Raw genomic sequence first — 6,198 nt, forward strand, 5'->3', positions numbered from 1 at the left:
CTGCATGTTCCACAGTAGGAACTTCTGGCTCTAAGTCAACAAGATCATCAATGAAAGCTTCTACCTTCTCACTATTCTCAAAGTCTATTATGGTTTGGTCTTCCAAGAACACAACATCTCGACTTCGGATTACCTTCTTGTTAATCAGATCATAAAGTTTGTAGCCAAACTTCTCATCCCCATAACCCTGAAAAATGTACTGCTTAGCTTTGTCATTAAGCTTGGATCTCTCATCCTTGGGAATATGAACAAATGCCATGCACCCAAATACCCTCAAGTATCCATAATCAACATCTCTGCCTGATCATACTCTCTCTAGATAATCACTATTCAGAGGCTTAGAAGGCGATAGGTTGATCATTTGTATGGCTGTGCGCATTGCTTCTACCCAGTAACTTGTAGGTAACTTAGAGTGACACAACATGCATCTCATCTTCTCTACAATGGTCCGGTTCATCTTCTCAGTTATACCATTGTGTTGAGGAGTCTTGGGAATGGTCTGCTAATGATGAATCCTATAACTCTTGCAATACTCTTCAAATGGGCCAATGTACTCGCCCCCACTATCTGAGCGAATACACTTCAAAGGATTCCCTGTCTCTCTTTCCACCATGATATGGAAAGTCTTGAACACGCCAAGTACTTCATCCTTGGTCTTCAGACTATATGCCCATATCTTTCTTGACATATCATCAATGAAAGTCAAGAAGTACAAAGCTCCCCCATGGGACTTCACTTTCATAGGACCACATAAATCTGTGTGTATAAGCTCAAGGACATTATCCTTTATGTGAGAGGGGAATCTTTGGAAAAACACCCTGTGTTGCTTTCCTTCCAAACAATGAGTACATCTATTTAAATGCATACCTTTGATGTTTGGCAAGGCCTTTTGCTTGGCAAGAACTTCCATGCCTTTTTCTCCTATATGACACAGTCTCTTATGACATAGTTTGGAGGAAGCTTCTTCTTGTCCCACATTCAACTCTCCTTTACACAAACTAGCCTGTGTCTTGTAAAGCGAGCAAGTTTTCCTCCCTTTGGCTACTATAAGGGAACCTCTGCTCAGTTTCCATACCCCGTTACCAAACAAGTTTTGAAAGCCATCATCATCTAACTTCCCAGTGGAAATTAGGCTTAGCCGAATGTCAAGAACATGTCTTACATCCTTGAGTGTCAAGGTGTAGCTGACATTGGTTTCTACATGAACATTCCCAATGCCTATAATCTTTGAGACTCCATTGTTACCCATCTTTATCTCATCAAATTCACCATAGCTGTAGGTAGTGAAGAATCCCCTGTGCGGTGTGATATGATAGGATGCTCCTGTATCTATCACCCACTCTGTATCCTGGCATGAGGTACTAACACATCACTCACCACAATCTGACACAATTCCCATTAGATCATCATCGACTAGTGCGGTAGTATCTCTGCCTGTGTTTCTGTTCCTCTTTACCATGTCTTCATGTACATAGTTATTCTTCTCATCCCTCTTCAGTGTTCTACACTCATGCCTAAAGTGACCCTTGGTGGCACAATAGTAACATTGTCTCTTTGCCTTAGGAGTTATATCTTCACCCCTAGATTTGCTTCTGTCATCACCTCTAGAATGAGATGGTTTTATGCTCTTACCTCTCCCCCGCTTCTCTGTGACAAGAAGCTCTGAGTGAGAGGAGCTACTTCGTGAACCCCTTCTTGTCTCTTCATTCAACAATGCCCCGGTAGCCATCTCCATGGAAATGACTCCATCCTTAGCGGCTCCGTTAAGAGAAACTACTAACGTCTCCCAATTGTCGGGTAGAGAGTTTAATAGGAACAAAGCCTCAACTTCGTCACCCATATTAATCTTCATCAAGTGCAACTGATTGATGGTATTATGTACTTCATTAAGATGCTCAGACATTGAATAACCTTCTTTGTACTTCGTGTTAGCAAACTTCTTAATGAGTAGCACTTTGTTTCCGGCCGACTTCCTCTCATAGAGCTCTTCGAGTTTCTTCCACAAGCCAAAAGTGGTAGTCTCTTGGGATACATGGTGGAAGACACTGTCGAATGTACCCAATTGCTTTTCTATCAAGCTTGCTCCACTCAGCCACGGTAGTCGCTTCTGGTTTTACTCCTCCATTCTCAATGGGTTGTGCCAAGTCCTTGCAATAGAGCAAGTCTTCCATCTTGGCTTTCCAAATAGTGTAGTTAGCTCTATTCAGACTAGTCATGCGAGTGTTTATAGAATGGTCCATCTCTACAAGCTATTTCAACTCAAACCTTCTCTCTGAAATTTTGTCAAACACCTTCCGAGCAAAATTTGGATAACAACCTAGATTAATCTAATCTGGTTCTGATACCACTTGTTGGGGACAACGATACCAATTGATCCCCACTAAGATAACTTGCACTTGGACAAACTACTACTCCAGACAAAAATCTAAACTTTCACTACAACCAACAACAAACCCAACCTTCCAAGCAATCAACAACTATCACAAACAAGTAATAATAATGCAAAGAAAGTAAAGCATACCACAACACAAGATGTAATATGGTTTGGCCAATGATGCCTACTTCCATAAGAGCTAATCCTTTTATAAGTATAGAAAAGAAGAGTATAATCACTCCTCTAAAGTATCTCCACCTTACTAGATCACTCCTCTCTCCTTACAAGCTTTTCTTTTTGCAACGATTTTCTCTCAATTTTGATTTCTCTCAAAATTGGGTTTCTATTCAAGACTTGGTTTTTCAAAACCTAACTTCTGTTTTTATACTAAAATTGCAATTTCGTGGTTACTGTAGAAATAGAAACTGACAAGTGATAAGAGCCCAAAACTGTAGTTTTAACCCCTTAGCAGTCATACTTTTAGACCAATTATGTGAGTAATAAGTAAGAGTTAATACTGATTCGTGTTTTTATGTATTTCGGGCTTCAAAGTCAATTATGTAAGGAATGTGCCACTTTGATGAGATAAAGGAGCAATGGTTGGTTACTAAGGAGTTCGGTGATTAAAGGCCAAGATTCAAGAAGACAAAGCCTTTGTAAAGCCTAGTCAAAAGATGAAAAGTCAAAGTCCACGCAGTGTAAACAAGGTACACAAAGACAGCAGAACTTCCGAAGACCATATCTTTGGACTCAGACCTTGGAATTGGGCCTACCTTATGTCAAAACGACCGGCTCGGAAAGAGCTTTCCAATGGACCAAGCCTTGACCCAATCAGAGGAGCAGAAGTGGGCGAAACATCTGTCGAAGCCAACTGCAGCTGAGGAGCCCATTTTGGACTAAAGAAATTGGGTTTTGGGCCCGATTTTCCGGCCCAAAACATGGCTCCAAGCCCATGCACGATTTTTGGATCTGGAAGTATAAAAACAAAAGCTTGACTCTTTGTTAATGGCAGTTAGGTTATGAAGCTAATGTTAATGGAGTTTAGGGTTAGAAAAAGATAGTTAGATCTAGATTAGTTAATTACTTAGTTTTCATTCCATTAATTAGTTTCATTCCTTGTTTTAGATTAGTTATTTAAATCATTGAATATCATTCATTAGATAAATAAAATAGTTGTTATTCATTCAATAATATCATTGTTATTTTTTATTAGATCAATAAAGTTAATTATCTTTATTCACAATCTTAGTTTTAAATTCAGTTTAATTTAATTATGTCTTATTGTTATTATTGTTCTTGTGTTGAGAATGGTAGTATAGAAATTTCACACCAAACACATCACTCTCACCATTGTTCCTTGTGGTGGATCAATTGAATTCTATTTAAGTCTTGAAGGTTTAAGAGTGGAACGAATTCCTTACTCATTATATTGCATGATTATGTTTTGAGAGTAAGAAGAATTGATTTAAACGTAAGAACGGTAGGATTACGTATTAGTGTTCTTGTAGCATTAATATTTAGGATTCTATTATTTTTACATTTATCAAATGGCGCCGCTGCCATCTTAATCTCGTTCAAGACAAGAATTCAATTGCTTGAATCAAGGGCAATCCCCCATTCTCTACCCACCCCTTTTAATTTTTATTCTTATTTCTTGATTTTCGAACCGTTCAATTATTTCAGGGCATAGGGGCTGCGGATTCACAGAGAAAAACACTGCGGTGAAGGTATTTCTAAATTTTCGAAAATTCTGAAAATATTCATACATAATATTTAATGTGTTGTTGATTTACTAGAATATTTTCAGATTTTTCAAAGTTGGGTTACCTTGTGAAAAAAATACGATCTTTATAGTGCTGCATTTCAGTTTTCAAACCGTATGTTCTTGAAAAACAGACGAATAAGGTTACTTAGGGAGTTCTAAAAATTCTATTATTTTTACAGGAGTATCTACCCTAAGCCAGAAGTTTGTAGTAAAAATTTGATGAGTTTTTGATTTGTTTTGACCACCTAAATAGTAGAGTGTTTCCAGTGTGTTTCTGCAGTGTTGCAAACACTTAATATCTGGAACACCATCCAATAAGGAGAGGTTGTAGACATCCAATTGCTCTAAATTTTTTACAGGAACAACTAGAATCTGTCAGGAGTCTCCAGTAAAAATTTGGAAATTTTTGGATTTGTTTTGATGGGTTAACCATTCGGTTGTTTGTATTGTGTCCGAAAACGGTTTCGCAAACTTTGGAGGGCTGTAGAGGGACTTTCACTGCTCCGATCGATTTGAAATTTTACAGGCTACTTGATAGACGTCTTAAAAAATTACTGTAAAAATTTCAGATTTTTTGGAGTACGATAAAAGGCCTAAAACTTGAAAACCCTGGAGCGCGCCCGCGCCCATGTTGAGCGCGACCCGCCCTTATTCATCTGTAATTTCAACTTACCTTTGCGGCGCGCGCCCCTACCCGCGCCCAACAAAGGAAAATTCATCCGAACAGCCCAATTTTCATAGGAAAATGCATATTTTTATTCCTTAAAGTTATTCAGTGTTTCTAACTTGTTAAATACACTGAAATCAGTATACAAGACGCTATTCAAACGCGTAGCAAGGAGGCATTCTGTACTCCTTCTTCCACTCCTCGCCTCTTACGAGGAGTTTTAATTCTAGTATAATCAGGCTTGTTTTTCATAGAAATAAATATAACACGCCTATCTAGAATTTCACACACTACACTTGCATCAATGGCTAAAGAACAAGAGACTCCTCTATCGATTTTTTTATAAAGCCCTAAACGATGGCCCTAAGTCGCATCGTTTTGCAAACCTAGTGGGGATTTTGAATCCCCTAATATATTTAACTTGTTACCGGTTTTTCATGGTTTAGACCACGAGAAGCCTTACCAGCACATCGTAGGATAGACCAAGTTCTCACTACATTCCATCATCCTAGCGTAAGTCCGGATCAAGTTAAACTTAGGGTGTTTCCTTTTCACCAGCCGACAAAGCGGCGTCTTGGTTAAGCGCCCAAACGCCAAACTCGTGGACTCATGGGCTCAACTTGTTCAATTGTTCATGGAACAATTTTACCCACCACTAAAGACAGATGAAATGCTTCACAAGATTCATTTCTTCAGCCGTAATCCTCATGAATCCTTTTCGAGGCCCGGAATCGCTTTCACCGATCTTCTCATTGAATGCCCGCATCATAATCTTGCGAAAAGACACGCTTTGTTCGTTCTTTCTTCAAGGGGCTTTCACATTATCATAAGGAGGTTCTAGATATCATGTCCGGGGGTAGTTTTTTCTTAGTAAAGGAGCCTTGGAGGCTTATACATTCTTAGAAGATCAATCTAAGAGGAACAACAATTGGGGAGGTAACGATTCCTCCCGCTCCTCTCCTTCTTCTCTTGAGGTTAAACATGATCCCGAGCTTAAAACTCTTATCGATGCCCTCACTAAAAAGGTAGATGCCATCTCTGTTCAACAACAACCCACTCCAGTCATGAACATTAACTCTACTCATTGTAATGTCTGTTGTAGTCTTGAGCATTCCGACTTCTATTGTCCTCTTGTCTATGCACAAACACCACCACAACCATCACACTTCAACCAGTTAACTCAACATCAAGGACAAGGGAACTTAGGTGACCAGAATAGAGGTTTAGTACCCATAACCCATAACTATCAACATCAAGACATGAACGCTCAACAAGATTTAATTCCAATACAACCATCTACAGACAAAGTAGTAGTGACCTTGTTGGAGAAACAAAATCAAATTATGCAACAAAACTCCAACTTGATGAAAGATCAGCATGATCAAAACTCTA

Source organism: Coptis chinensis, chromosome 9 (assembly GCF_015680905.1).
Source record: "Coptis chinensis isolate HL-2020 chromosome 9, ASM1568090v1, whole genome shotgun sequence".
Classification (NCBI taxonomy): Eukaryota; Viridiplantae; Streptophyta; class Magnoliopsida; order Ranunculales; family Ranunculaceae; genus Coptis; species Coptis chinensis.